The 15765-nt window shown below is 37.8% G+C and overlaps 1 protein-coding gene across 8 annotated transcripts in view; it reads right to left on the bottom strand.

Annotated features, from left to right (window-relative positions):
* The window catches only part of TNS1 (tensin 1), a 2530757-nt gene that overhangs the window by 1337167 nt on the left and 1177825 nt on the right, over nucleotides 1-15765 (bottom strand). The window lies entirely within an intron of this gene.

Raw genomic sequence — 15765 nt, 5'->3', positions numbered from 1 at the left:
GCTATTCCAAAATCAGTAGTGTAATACAAAGTTGTATGAATGAACAGCCACACCCCATGGGGTAATATTGTTTTAAACCCTAGATCAGTTACTTGGGCAAGGTAAGGAAGACAGATGTGTAGCAGAAGGCAGGGAAAGAAAAGTGGAGCAGTATAGGGGAGAAGAGGAATTGCTCACTCCTTTGATATATAAAGGTACTTAAAAATATCAGGTGTGATCACATCTAGGCGTGTGAAGGAGAAAGAGTTTTCTTTAGTGTCTTATTTGCTTAGTGTAAGAGTCCACCAAGGGGCTGCAATCCCTTAAGAAAAAGAAGATGTTATAACTGCTTGTTTTTGGGGCGAGTACCTCTCCACTGCCTAGAGTTTTGCTTCATATTTTTTGTCTGTTTCTTATAAAATTTGTGGGTTTCTAGCAAATCATTGAGGACTGAAGTCGATAAATAATGGCAGACATTTGAGTTTCAGACTCAATATTCTTCAGAAAATGTATGCCAAATGCAAAACCTATTATTTAGCAACTGTCTAAGTTTATAAGAGCAATATTTAAAATGTATCCTTGATTTTGGTCCTTTGTCCCCTCATTTTTTTTGGTTTCTCCAGATTTCTTGTGTTAAGGTGTTGAGAGGTATGTTCCCTGTCTGGCAAAAATTCTTCCTTTGGGGCAGGAATTGGACAAGCATTGTTGGGAGAACCAACATCCCTTGTGAACGTGAGGTAATAGAACATCACAGTAGAAAAGACATCTCTTGGGATAGACTGCCGAACATCAAAAGAGAACAGTGAGTTTTAGAGGTCAGGAGGTGAGAAAACATTGCAAAAGAAATATTATTGCTAAGGATAGATGGTTACAGGACATTGTAAGGCAACAATCATTTCATCTGGCAGGGAGGAGTCAGGGAATTACAGAGGGAACAGTTATCTTTTGGAAAAGGGCAATAACAGTCACCTTTGGGGACAGAGAGGTAACACTAAGCATCAAAGGGAAAAGCACTCCTGTGCAATAAGTAGCAACAGAGCAGTAAAGGGTAGTAATCATCCTTAGGGTTCAGGAGCTAACAGAGCACAATAGAGAGATCACAGCCCCTAGAGTTAGGGAGACTGCAGAGTACTGTTGAGGGAGCAATCATCCACTGGTAAAGGGAAGTGATAAAACATGAATGGGAAACAGTCCTTTGGGGCAGAGTGGTGAGACAGAGACTTGGGGAGAAGACTCATCTCTTGGGAAAAGGAGGTGCTAAAGCATTATAGATGGAATAGTCACTCACTGGGACATGGAAGTGACACACAATCAGAGGAGGAACTATCATGCCATTAAGTGTGCAAGGCAGTGACAGTGTAAAAGAAAGCATCACTCTTCTATCAGTGTAGTGAGGTAGATGCCAAACCACTAAAACGAAAAGTTAGTCCTTGGGGCACAAAGGTGAGGGATTGTAAGACATGTAAAGATTGCATGGATTTGCTCATGCAGCAAGCCTCGCTAATTAAATTATCCTTTACTCCATCCCATCCTGTAATCATCAATCTTATCCTGTACTATTATGTCTACTTGTCCACATACAGTACGACAGTCTTTTTGACTTTACATTATTATGAAGGTTAATTTACCACTGTCCTACTAGTGTAAAATATTGTGTATCTAAACGTTGTTATTCTAAACACTCATTCTGATTTACCTTTGCATGATTTCTCATATCATTATATTGCCTGTATCATCATTACAATATGTTTTTATGCTTATTATTCATATCAAGCTTTCCTTTTTTTCTCATTACTGTATGCTGAAACAATTCAGACACTATGTATTCATGCTTCCATTCACTCTATGTTTTGACAAGTTATCATACCTTCACTACTTACTTCCCCCAACATTTTCACCTCTCTGTTGCAGTGTAATCCCTCCATTACATTTACCATACCAAATATTAATTTGTCAATGTAGATTGTTTTTGGCAGCATTACTATTTTATCTTTTACGGTGGTGGTTCTGCGGTAGCATTGTTGTCTCACAGTAAGACGTTGTTCCATTCGATTCTCAGCTATAGCGTCTTCTGTGTGGAGACATGCGTGAATGGGCGTACCTTCATTGAAGGTTGTGCGTCAGGGCTGGCAACTTGGCATGTAAAAATCTACTGCCAATCATTAGCGGACCAGAGTTCCGCTGTGGCGTCCCCTAACAGGGAAAAGCCGAAAGACACAACAACAACTATTTTATCTTTTACATACTGTGCATCAGGTAGACAGAGTTAAACCTGGCTGCTATTTTCCTACAGACTCAGCACACTGTACTTCTTTGTGCTGCTGCATCTGTTATATGAAGGAATATATACTATCGTTCACCCCTGAAAAGCAATGCAGTACACTGTTATCCCAGAGGCTCACTGCCAACCTTCGGCTGATTATCCTGGAGACAGCTACCACTTCAGAAGCATTGCTTTAGATAAAATCACTCTCAGTGTAGTCAGTATAGATGCAGACATATTTTAATGAAGAAATGTATAAAAACAGAGCGTGAAATTTTAAAGATAATATAATACATGAGTCTTTACCAGATAGGTAACTGCAGAGAGTAATACAACTGCAATATTTCTTTAGGAGAATAACCAGTTAGTAAGTATTTAGGAGTAAGACACACATAAGCCAGAACTTCATGGATGTTGACTGAGTGTCATGCCTACAGAGGTTTCATTAGGAAGTAAGTACTGTCTGAGATAATTTTATAAGAATGAGAAACTGATTTGTAAACCAAGCTTGCAGGCTGGAATGGAATTTTAGGTTGCATCATATACTTTATTAAAAAAATACTACCTCGGGTCTACCCTGAAAAGAGTCTACTAGCCTAGTAGGAATAATCCAGTCAACAAAGACTAAATAAATAAAATAGAACTGAAAAAATATAAAACCTCTGATTCATCAGAAGATAGAGCATTATGTTTTGTTATAAGAAGGCATTTAGGGACCATACAGTGCCATGTTAGGCTAATTGCTGAATCTGGAAAAGGTACTGCAACATGTAATGGAGGTGTACACATTGTGGTTCTTCAATGAATTCCCCCCAGTGCTTTTCTGTCTGTACAGAAATAGTACTGCACAAAGCTCTACTGTAAATAATTGTATTCATTTTTCGCTACTAACTTCAACTTTCACATTTAGACAAAATATTTCAGTGGAAAGAAATAACTGAATTCCCACATATGTTATCAAGACATACTACAAGCAAAAATCATTACATTATGAAATTCATTGTTTGACCAAAGCCAATTACCCCACTATAGAAACTGCCCTAAAATTGAAATCAGAAGAAATGGAAATTTACTTCTAACTGGAAAAAAATCAGCCAATGGTGTCCACAGAACTTTGGTCTGATTATGTTTTTTGCTCATGGTCATGTCCCGTGTTCTCACAGTATCATAGGATCATAGGAGATGACTAGGCTATCGACCAAGAGGTCAATCTTTTATTCTCTGGAGAGTCTGAGGAATCAAATCAAAATCGAAGGAGCATAGCTTCCCAGCAGAATGTGGCCGTTACTTTTTCTGATACACTGCAAGACAATATTGCATTGGACTGTCTAAAAGGCTGAGCAGCTCAGATAACAGGTATGAGCCTGCAACTAATAAAAACAGTTAGTTTCATGCAAATAATGACAACAGCTGAGGGTTGCACTTGACCTATAGTAGACCAAAGAACTCAGGTGTATAATGTTTAGATTAAAGTCAGAGATTACAAGACTATGTGGAAACTGTTAAATGAGGTTGGAGCTCCCATTAAATGAGGTTGGAGCTCCCTCCGCAATAAATAACTGTATGAGTTAACTACCTGTTTGTTAAGTACTGATTCCACTATGAAAGGTTACAGGTCAGCAAAGAATCAATTTTCTGAATAAAATCAGCCAAAAAATCAGCACAATGAAAAATTGACCTGTTAGTGTTTTTTACAGGAGTGATAAGACCCTGCACCCTCACTCCCCATGCCAGATAACTATCTATACCCAATCTGAGGCTGCACAAACACAAAGAAGGGAAATATTTCAAAACAAAGGAATAGCTGCAGACACACACACACACACACAGATCACGCTTGTAGTGGTTTCGTATGCTAAAAAGTTACTGGTGTTTTAAACATTAACAGCTTGAGGCTATGTAAATTTAGACTCAGGAAGTTAAGATGTATTGTAAGAACCATACACTGAATTACAGTCATCCTTTAATAACCTTGTTCACTTTGATTTGATGTTACCATTGCAAATATTAAATGAAATGACTGAGTGAATGTAAAAATCATGAATAAGCATATTTTATCTACACACACACACACACACACACACACACACACACGCGTGAGCATACACGCACACAAAACATTTTTTCTCTCTACTTTAACATCTCTGTCTTGTATTACCCTATAGAGCTTCCATCATTATTTTATTTGTTTTGTTAACAAGGAATATCCAACTGTGTAAAGTCCACTGACATTTAAGATCCAAGGAGAATAGAGTCCTAAATGTAAAAAGTATTCATTACAATTGCATACAACAGTTATAGGTAACTCTGTTTTATAAACATGAATACTTCTCCCCACCATAACTTCAGGATTTTCACATACAACCCAATGAAACCCAATGCACCTACAAAATGCACACACACACACACACACACACACACACACACACACACACACACACACACACACACACACACACACACACACACACACACACACAGGAAATACCATTTTTGTGGATCTATATCACTTAATCGAAATATGTATTCATTGAATACGTATTCATCAGACTTCAAAGTTCATTAAATCAAACTCACCCAAGCAACTCCAAGATCACACTACTGTGGGGAAAAGGGCAAAATTGTGGTGATGGTCAACTGCTTCCTAACCCTTGGAAAAAGTCCGAGGTTCACTGAAATGAATTTTGATGTTTAGAGTTTGATGAATATGTATTAGATGAATATGTATTCTGATTAAGTGATGGAGAGCCCATTTTAGTTTGTCACTTTTGCATGGCTCACAGTTATTATTTCAGAATTCTCTGTATCTGCATGGTATTCAAGAACATATGGTATTCCAAATATATTTGTGTGTGTCTGTGTATGTTTGTGTGTGTGTATCAAGAGGGGAAAAGGAAAGATACACACGTGTGTATGAATCCTCCCCCTGCTAACGCAGATACACACACACACGCACACACACACACACACACACACACACACACACACACACACACACACACACACACACACACACACATACATATAGGGGCAGTTTAAGCATCACCAATTCCATTATCCATGTATGTTTCAGATGCAGCAGGAAGCTGAAACCCCCATGGCCATAATGAGTACATGCAGACTTCACACAGAAGGCAATGCATTCATGAACCAGACTATACTACCATGTGCTGTGATACAAAAACACTAATAGGTCCACCAGTGTACTATCCTTAATTGATCTTTCAAGCCCTTCCATAATTGCACTGTCATTGGAGAGACTACATTTTGCCTAAATAACATTTTAGATTACAAAGGGCCAGCTAACTCATTTATTTATTTATTTATTTTGCATTTGTTGACTGGGAGTGTCCCGTTGAGCTATTGCCCCTTTTCAGCGGAGGCCCAGGGAAAAAAGCTCCAAAGATATACAATGCAATAAAAGTAGAAATACAGATACTCATCACTAGGAAATGCAAAAAAAACAATCACCAGCCCTGCTCTGCCACAAAAAGGTTTTGACTCTTTGTCCCAATAACCTGGGTTTGAACTGTCACTTGGCTGCATAGTCAAGCAAGGTAGGATGGGAGTAAGAGGGGATGCGGGTTCATCCTTCTGGATGTTGCTGGAGTCCAGTCATGAGAGCTCCACTTAGGCAGATGGGATCTGGACTGTGGCTTTCTACTAGGTATATTGTTAAGGAAGGTGATCCTGCAAAGTAGTGCATGCATGCTACAAACCAGCATAGGTTGTATGGAGGTGTACATTTGTAAAGGTACAGTGCATCGGGTACTGCAATGTAATTTACAGTTAATGGAATTGTAAAGAATGTTCAAAACTATCTCCTAAACCTGATGAATGACAGCTGCAAGATCAGACTCTTCCCTCACTTTCCTCATATTGTAGATCAAAGGAATGAATGGCCACATAGAGAAAGGATGTTAATGGGAGTCTGATAATCATGAGATCTTGCTAACTTATTCAAAGCCCTCATCCTATACTCAAGTATTGTTAATAAACTTTCCCAGTGTGTGATGAAGGGGGATACTGCCAGCACAGTTATCTGGAATTTTGTAAATAATTATATGTCATTTGTGAATATCAGCATTATTTATATAAGATGCTTGTGTTACAAATGTATTAGAACTGTATGTCATGTGTATATCAAACTGCTGGTACAGAAGTGTGTGTTAAAAACATTTTTGTAAAGTGCTATTTGAAATGTAACCACAGTGTGCCCTGCTGGAAGAGAACAAAAATGTACATGCACTATTGTAACTGTTTAAATGTATATGTTAACAAAGGAAATGGAGATTAACTCAGTCCAGCAAACTTTAGGAAAACATATGAAATTAAATTACTTTACAGACTAGGCTGGAGACATAGTGTCTTTATTAGGAAGATTTCTGTATTGTCTTTAGAGTGAAATAATTGCTAATCTTAAAATGTGGAGGGATGTAATTGTTTTATGACTTTCAGCATCTGCCAAAGTTCTGAGGTCTATGTATTTTCACAGGTAGATGCTAAATACTGCTAGCTTCCAGCAGTGGGGGTTTCTCCTGGGATAGAGTCAGATGACAAGAAATTATGTAATTCTGTACACTATCCCAACAGTAATATTTGAGATATTAATTTAAAAAGTCTCTTACAGAGACACAGCATTCTGTATTCTGTCTTAGACCTGACAACAACAACCAGAAGATCCATTCACCACACCCGCCTTGCTCTGATGAAGTAAGTTTCTAGGGAACAGTACAATTCACTTGGATATAGTCAGGAATATAGCAAAGCTTAGTTAAGTTTTTGTGTGTGTGTGTGTGTGTGTGTGTGTGTGTGTGTGTGTGTGTGTGTGTGTGTGTGTTTAAATCAAACCTCAAAGTGTGCATGTGTGTCGGCTACTTGGGCGGGGACACAAAGCACTGGTTGGACAGAAAGAGTGCTGGTAGGTCTTGGCATGGTCACTTAGTTGAGATCTCAACTCTATAGCTGTGACAGTGGGAAGTCTTACTGGAGATCAGGAGAAGGAGGCAGAAACCAGCCCTGGACTAACTGCGGTTTCTGTGTGCTCTTAAGAGAAATTGCACTTGATGCAGAGAACTGCAGCTGGAAATACTGTGTGCGTACCTGTTATCCTCCCAGTACATGTCCCCCACTGTTGTCAGTGGTGAGGATTGAGGCTTCTTGATTACTGGTCCAGTGGTGGGTCATCACACAGGTAAATGCCAATCCCTATGGAATTTGCTGGATAAAAAACTGGTTCATAAATAGACCTAAGTAATTTGGCCAGTTGGCTTAATCTCTTCCAAAAGACCCATCATTATAAGTGTACCCTCGGACTCTGTCTTAGGACCACTACTCCTTGGCAGTTATTTCCATGCATGAGAGAATCCTTATATCACATAATATATTCTTAGCCCAAACCATTGCTTCTGGGAGAGACAGAGAGAGAGAGAATGCAAACTCTTCAATGTTGCAAATTTGGTTTTAGACAATTAGGAATGATGAACGCAGATTTGTTTTAACTACCTGTGACCAACACAATGGCTTATCAGCTGAACATCAAATACATTTTTTTGGACTAGCATTACTGATGGGCAGAGATAAAGTTCCATGAATTACTGTGGATATCTTCATTATCTGACATAATATTTCAGTCCTAGCAGATAGAAAAAGCAATTTGCCTCACTATGTGAAAGTCATCTTACGATATATATTGTAGATGATTAAAGCGAGGGACAGCAGTTTGTAAAAAGGTAGCTCCTTTTTATTCTTCATAAATTCTGCAATAAAATGAATACTGATAATAACAGATAAAGTTAACAAGGTAGTTCAATGTTAATTTTGGATATTACATTCTCTCATAGTTTCTGCTTAATTTCTCTAAGCGTAACACAAGTCTAACACCAAATAAAAATGTATATGAAGATATTCATATCAAACTGCCTGCTCACTTTTTTCCCTTCTTTGGCACCAATGACAGTTTTTGTTTTGAGGATTATTCTGCCATTAGGCAGTGTACATAATAACAACAACTGGCCATGAGAAAGCGTTGTTGCGATAATACGCAAGTACCAAATATACTAGTACATAAAGCCCCTTACTCCTTTTGATAAATGCTATGTGCTACCACCAAGTCATGCAGCTGGGATCTCACATGCCATCCAGTATAATCAAAAGGATGGAATCTTAAGAGTGCAGTATCCCTTATTCTATGAAAAGGATAGAACCTCAGGAGTGCAGCACCCCCTTATTCTATCAAAAGGATAGAACTCCAGGAGTGCAGCACCCATTATTCTATCAAAAGGATAGAACCTCAGGAGTGTAGCACCCCTTACTCTATCAAAAGGATAGAACCTCAAGAGTGCAGCATCCTTATTCTATCAAAAGGATGGAACATCAGGAGTGCAGTATCCCTTATTCTATCAAAATGATGGCACCTCAGGAGTGCAGCACCCCTTATTCTATCAAAAGGATAGAACTTCAGAATTGCAGCACCCCTTAGTCTATCAAAAGGATAAAACCTTAGAAGTGCAGCACTCCCTTATTCTATCAAAAGGATGGAACCGCAGGAGTGCAGAGCCCCTTATTCTATGCTCCACTGTCAATATTACAAAAAGAATCAAGCAGCAACTGTGGGCAGCACCTCAGGAATGCAGCACCTCTTATTCTATCAAAAGGATGGAACCGCAGGAGTGCAGAGCCCCTTATTCTATGCTCCACTGTCAATATTACAAAAAGAATCAAGCAGCAACTGTGGGCAGCACCTCAGGAATGCAGCACCTCTTATTCTATCAAAAGGATGGAACCTCAGAAGTGCAGTATCCCTTATCTATCAAAAGGATGGAACCGCAGGAGTGCAGAGCCCCTTATTCTATGCTCCACTGTCAATATTACAAAAAGAATCAAGCAGCAACTGTGGGCAGCACCTCAGGAATGCAGCACCTCTTATTCTATCAAAAGGATGGAACCTCAGAAGTGCAGTATCCCTTATTCTATCAAAATGATGGCACCTCAGGAGTGCAGCACCCCCTTATTCTATCAAAAGGATAGAACTTCAGAATTGCAGCACCCCTTAGTCTATCAAAAGGATAAAACCTTAGAAGTGTAGCACTCCCTTATTCTATCAAAAGGATGGAACCGCAGGAGTGCAGAGCCCCTTATTCTATGCTCCACTGTCAATATTACAAAAAGAATCAAGCAGCAACTGTGGGCAGCACCTCAGGAATGCAGCACCTCTTATTCTATCAAAAGGATGGAACCTCAGAAGTGCAGTATCCCTTATTCTATCAAAATGATGGCACCTCAGGAGTGCAGCACCCCCTTATTCTATCAAAAGGATAGAACTTCAGAATTGCAGCACCCTTAGTCTATCAAAAGGATAAAACCTTAGAAGTGTAGCACTCCCTTATTCTATCAAAAGGATGGAACCGCAGGAGTGCAGAGCCCCTTATTCTATGCTCCACTGTCAATATTACAAAAAGAATCAAGCAGCAACTGTGGGCAGCACCTCAGGAATGCAGCACCTCTTATTCTATCAAAAGGATGGAACCTCAGAAGTGCAGTATCCCTTATTCTATCAAAATGATGGCACCTCAGGAGTGCAGCACCCCCTTATTCTATCAAAAGGATAGAACTTCAGAATTGCAGCACCCCTTAGTCTATCAAAAGGATAAAACCTTAGAAGTGTAGCACTCCCTTATTCTATCAAAAGGATGGAACCGCAGGAGTGCCGAGCCCCTTATTCTATGCTCCACTGTCAATATTACAAAAAGAATCAAGCAGCAACTGTGGGCAGCACCTCAGGAATGCAGCACCTCTTATTCTATCAAAAGGATGGAACCTCAAAAGTGCAGTATCCCTTATCTATCAAAAGGATAGAACCTCAGGAGTGCAGCACCCCCTTATTCTATCAAAAAGATAGAACTTCAGGAGTGCAGCACCCCTTATTCTATCAAAAAGATAGAACCTTAAAAGTGCAGCACCCCCTTATTCTATCAAAAGGATGGAACCTCAGGAGTGCAGAACCCCTTATTCTATGCTCCACTGTCAATATTACAAAATGAATCAAGCAGCAACTGTGGAAATAGAAACCTCAGACATCTCACACCAGAGGAAAGGCTTGTAGCAGCTGATCCACAGACACACTAAAGTCTCAGGACGTTATTATGTTCAAAAATCATCATTTTGACAGACTTTTAAAATGCGATTAGTAACAGAAAAACTGCTTCTAGCAGCTGATCCACAGACACACTAAAGTCTCAGGACATTATTATGTTCAAAATCATTTTGACAGACTTTTAAAATGCGATTAGTAACTGAAAAACTGCTTTGAAAGATTCACACTTAACCTGGGATTAAAATAGAATATGTAATATGTAATAAGGGTATATGTGAAAAAACAGACCACAGTAAATTTATCATTTTAATTCAAATTTTTTTTTAGGTGAGAATGACAGAATATAATGCCTGTTTGAAAATTTGTAGAAATTATATTGCCATTTCACTGGATTTTTATCAGGGAATCACTGCATTTTGGAAAATATCTACATAGTTACCAAAATAAAGTAAACTGGCCATAAACTACATTGGAGTTGCCCAAGTGTTTTTTTTTTTATTTATTTGCTTCTTAACTAGACATCCCCACTATACACATGCCTCTTTTCAGGGGTGAGTACTGTCTAACTGACATGCTCACTAACATACAATAGGAAAATTTAGATTGAAGGAATTAAATCCAGGAGTACAAGATGAAAATCATTAAATCCTCACAATGTTATGCATTAAGTGACTATAGCAGGTGACATGAATATCAGAACATATACAGGAGCTTATAATGTAGAACATATACCTGGGCACAATCAGTTCTGGTGACCTCAGGATAGGAAAACAAACTGTGAAACTGATGGTAGTTGAAGCAATGTCTAGATACATGGGATAGTACTTCATAACAGAATGAGAGACATTTTATCTTCTTTTACATGTACAAGTAACAAAAGCACTGCACCTTGGAAGCTACACAAAGTCATGTAGCTGTTTTGAGCAGACAATCCAAACTGGAAGCTGCAGGCATTGCAAGTACTACTACTGCTCAGATTTTTGGTTCATATTTTTAGTCTGATCATCATAAAATCTGGAGTTTTCAGGCAAGTCCCTGAGGATACAACCCACTAAATAATGATATAAATTTGTGTTTAAGACTTTATTATCTTCAGAAATTGCATGCTAATACAAATTATTTTATTCTAGCAACTTTCTAAGTTTATAATTAAGATCAATATTTAAATTATTTGACCCCCAACTCCCCATTATTTAAGTTTTCTCCAAATTTCTTCTGCTAAGAAGTTGAGAGGTATGATGGAGGCAGAGATTTTAGCCTGAATGTGGTGAAAGAAGCTTTAGTGGTTAAATAAAAGTGACAAAGCAAAAGAGAAATCTTTTATGAGAAGAGCAAGTTAAGATACAAATAGCGGAAGACACAGAAGCCATAGGCTAGGGGTTTATGGTTTTATTGGAAACATGTTTTTTCTCTGAAACATCTGCTACGGAATAAAAAAAACAAAGTGTTATGTCAAAGAGACTGTAGAACAAACACAAACAGTAGAGCTGTGACATGAGACAAACAAATATCAGAATATCTGAGAAATTGAGGGCAAATTGGGGAATGATGTCTCTTCAGTGGGAGAGTCTGTTTTCACCCTGCTGTTAGCCTATAGATGTTCTTACCCAAGGCTGCAACAATGCACAAATCCTAACTAAAAGCAGATTCCACCTTGTAAATGTCAGGTTGTGAATAGGGAGGGAGGTACTGACAGTTGTGTTTAAACATTATTAACCAGTATGAGACCTGACAGTGACAGCATTATGTGTGAGTGTTAATATCTATCCATCTATAAAGTATTTTGTATATGAATATATTATATTACATAAGCAGCTGTGTTTTAACTAGCTGGCAAATGTCAACGTTTTATCCGCCTGGATTTCTTATTGTCAAATTAGCACCAGGCATAATTTACTTCCTCTGTTTGCTTTAAACCAGATCTAGGTATATCAGGGAGTCTGTTTCTGATTGTTGACTCAGTTCTGAACTCGTAATGTATACGTAATGCACACCTCATTAAGAGTTCACTGTTCCAAGCTTCTTGAATCATTGTTTATGTAAAAATGTTGCTATTTTCAGAAACTGTGTCTCATTGGTTTGTCAGATCTTTCCTTATCATTCACTTCTCAGACTCACCAGTGCCTCAGTTTTATTTTACAGTTTGTATAACATGACATATGCTAGATACTGAGAACAGACGCTAGACTGAAGCAAGTCTTGGAATGAGGGCATACATTTGCAGACAGTTAAGATTACTTAACAGCGATGAAGTATTTTAATAATAATAAAAACAAAGGCATGGAAAGTATTTCAGCTTTAGCAAGTCTCAATAAACAACCCTGAGGTGTAATGCAACAATTGATTTTAATGTGTTTTTCTGAAATTTGACAGCCGTCTGTGAAAACTAAGGCGAATACATATGTGTAAAGTAATGAGAGATGAATATGGGCCCCATCTCTACCTCAGTTGTACTGAGATTTTATTATCCATAGAAGAGGAGCTTCTCATTAACAGGTTAAATTCTCATTTGGGAAAACTGTAGCAGGTAAATGCTCACACATCCCATTGAACTAGAAAGGGGCTACTTACTCCTGTTTACTTAAAAGAAATGTGATTTTCCCTGAAACATGGATTGAAAAGTTTATTTCAACTCTTGACGTGTGGTCTGTATTTAAACTGAAATTCCATCATGGGTAGGTTGCTGTGGCTTCATTATACACCAAAAGTATGAAGCGTATTTATGAAGGATGAATAGTGCATACGGTGGTTTGGGCAGTTCCCTATCAGAACTGCTAAGCCTATAATTACGAATCCTGCAGCTATATAAAATAAAGTGTGATTGCAAAACTAAAATTATGCAATTTTGAAACGTACAGTAAAGCCATTAAAACAATTTAGGCAGGGACTTAACCATCCCTGCACTTGTTGACACAGAGGACTGTGTCCTCCATACTCTGGAGTAATGAAAATACTCCAGTGTATTACATACTTGGACTTAATATCTATTCTTGGAATATGCACTTTAATCCTCACTATTTTAAATATCAAGAATGCGATTCTCAAGAATTTCAGCAGGAAGACACTGTGTGCATGTAATGTTTCTGCAAATGGTGTTTTGGTGCATGCTTTGATTGGTGCTCTGCAGGGTTGTGAGAGTTTAAAACGGAACATTTCTTAAAACAGTGATAAAAGGGCAATTGTCTTTCACACACCGTATTACATTATTATAATCACAAGTTAAGTTGTCTTTACTCAGATAAAAGACAAAAACCTTTCTACAGAGAAAAACTCTTGCTTTGTCGTTTTGACTTTGGAATGACAAAGCAGTATTTTAAGATATAGCGCTCATTTTTTTATTTTTTTGCTGGTTCAAGTATTTGTATTTATGATTGGTATACTGCTGACACCTGAAATTATTTTGATTTCTGGTACAGTGCCAAACAAGTGGATGTTTTTTAGCTTCAGACACAATACATAAGCTTGAAGTACATTTAAGTTCTTAAAAACAATGGGTTTGGAATAAGTTTTTGTCTCTTGCATCGTGCCTAGGTTTAAATTATGGTACAGCATCTATGCTTGGAATGATATTTAGCTTCCTGTGTGTGGATGGTATGAGTTTAGATCCAAGGAAGTATCACAGTTTGAAATTAATTTAAGTTTTGGTAGGAACATGGGTTTTCCTGTGATTTTTGTCATATGTATGGAGTTTTGATTCATTGAAGCAAATTAATTTCTTATAATTGTCTTTAAGTAGTGTTCTGATTATGATTTTATAAGGTGACTCACAGTTCTCCATACCTTCCAGGAGAATATGTGGGATTCTACAACATGTATCATCATTATTAGGCATAGAGTCCATTTCACTAAAACAGCAGAATACATTTATTCTGTTTTATACATACTGATACCAAAATGAGCATTCATTTGCCAATTCATTTATTTGACATGGACTGTCAACATTTCACCTCACATATCAGCCTACTATCTGAGAAACAGACTTCATTAATGAGATTCTTATAAGAATTTATTAGTACACTCCAATAAACATGGCAATTAAACCAGATGATGTCCTCTGGGTCATTTGTAGCTCTGGATGACTATCACTGTTCAAGTTACAACCTGAACCCATATGTAACAAAATGGGAATAGAAGGGTTATGGATGGATGGATGGATAGATGAATGGATAGATGGATGTCCTCTTGCACTACAATCTCATGAGGATCAGGAATACAGCATGTGAAATAATCAGAAGTAACAAGAATACAGTAACAGTTTCAAAAAAGTAATCTGATCTTTCTAAAAACACAGTGCTAAAATGGCATATGCATCAGAAGTCTTCATAGGATAGAGACTTCTTAAATTGACCACACAGTATCAAAGTCCAGCATGCACATCATCCCTACCTGCTGCACAATTAGCATCCCATGGAAAGTTTAGGGGAATCAGCACACAGACAGTCAGGTATTTAGAAGTAAGGTCAAATAGGTAAGATCTGATAGCAGTAAATATAAGTTAAAGCAATTAACAATGATGTGATGATGTTACCTGATGCAGTTTTGAAGCTCACAAGTGTGTCGTTTTGTGAAGCTTCTTAAGGTCTTACTAAGAGACATGATATGGTTAAATTGGCTATTGTTCAATGGAAAATTCTAAGAGGCTTAGGGATGGTCTTTTAGGTCAACTAAATCCAAAGGTCTCCTGCATTTAACTTATGAAACACAGAAGTAAGTATTTTCTGGAGATGGTAAGACTGCTGGAAAAGGTTTAAATAATGCCAGATGAAGGGCACTTTGATGACTCAATTAGATGTTAGCAAGGGAAAGAATGCACCTGGAAGCGTGAATGCTGCAAACAATTACACACATGTGAAAACAATTTAATCAGCCATTATAGAGTCAAAATTTAAGTGAGCACTTTTCTATTCTCAAACTCTCCTTTACACAGTAACATTTAATTTTGTTGACTCATTTTCCTTTTCTGTGCTTATAACAGTATGTATCTTATATAACTCATGCTTTCTGTTTTCTTTTCTTCAAAATTAAATTTATTAAAATGCTCTTAACTATCAAGAGACTGGTAGGGGAATTCAAATGGTAAACAGAGTAGAAGGAAAATAAAATGTGTATAACAAACACGTGGGGAAAATATTCATCTGTTTATATCTATGCCTCTGTCTGTAGACAGATACATTGATGTAGGTATGAATAAACATAGATATATATAGATAATGATTTGTATCTGCATGTATCTGTATGTCTGTGGTTAACGCATATGTGTGTGTGTGTGTGTGTGTGTGTGTGTGTGTGTGTGTGTGTGTGTGTGTGTGTGTATAGTATGTATGTGTGTGTGTGTGTGTGTGTGTGTGTGTGTGTGTGTGTGTGTGTGTGTGTGTGTATAGTATGTATATGTGTGTGTGTGTGTGTGTGTGTGTGTGTGTGCTTACAT

Source organism: Protopterus annectens, chromosome 6.part0 (genome assembly GCF_019279795.1).
Source record: "Protopterus annectens isolate FY-2018-M chromosome 6.part0, PAN1.0, whole genome shotgun sequence".
Lineage (NCBI taxonomy): Eukaryota > Metazoa > Chordata > Ceratodontiformes > Protopteridae > Protopterus > Protopterus annectens.
This window is presented reverse-complemented; position numbering and strand designations above follow the sequence as displayed.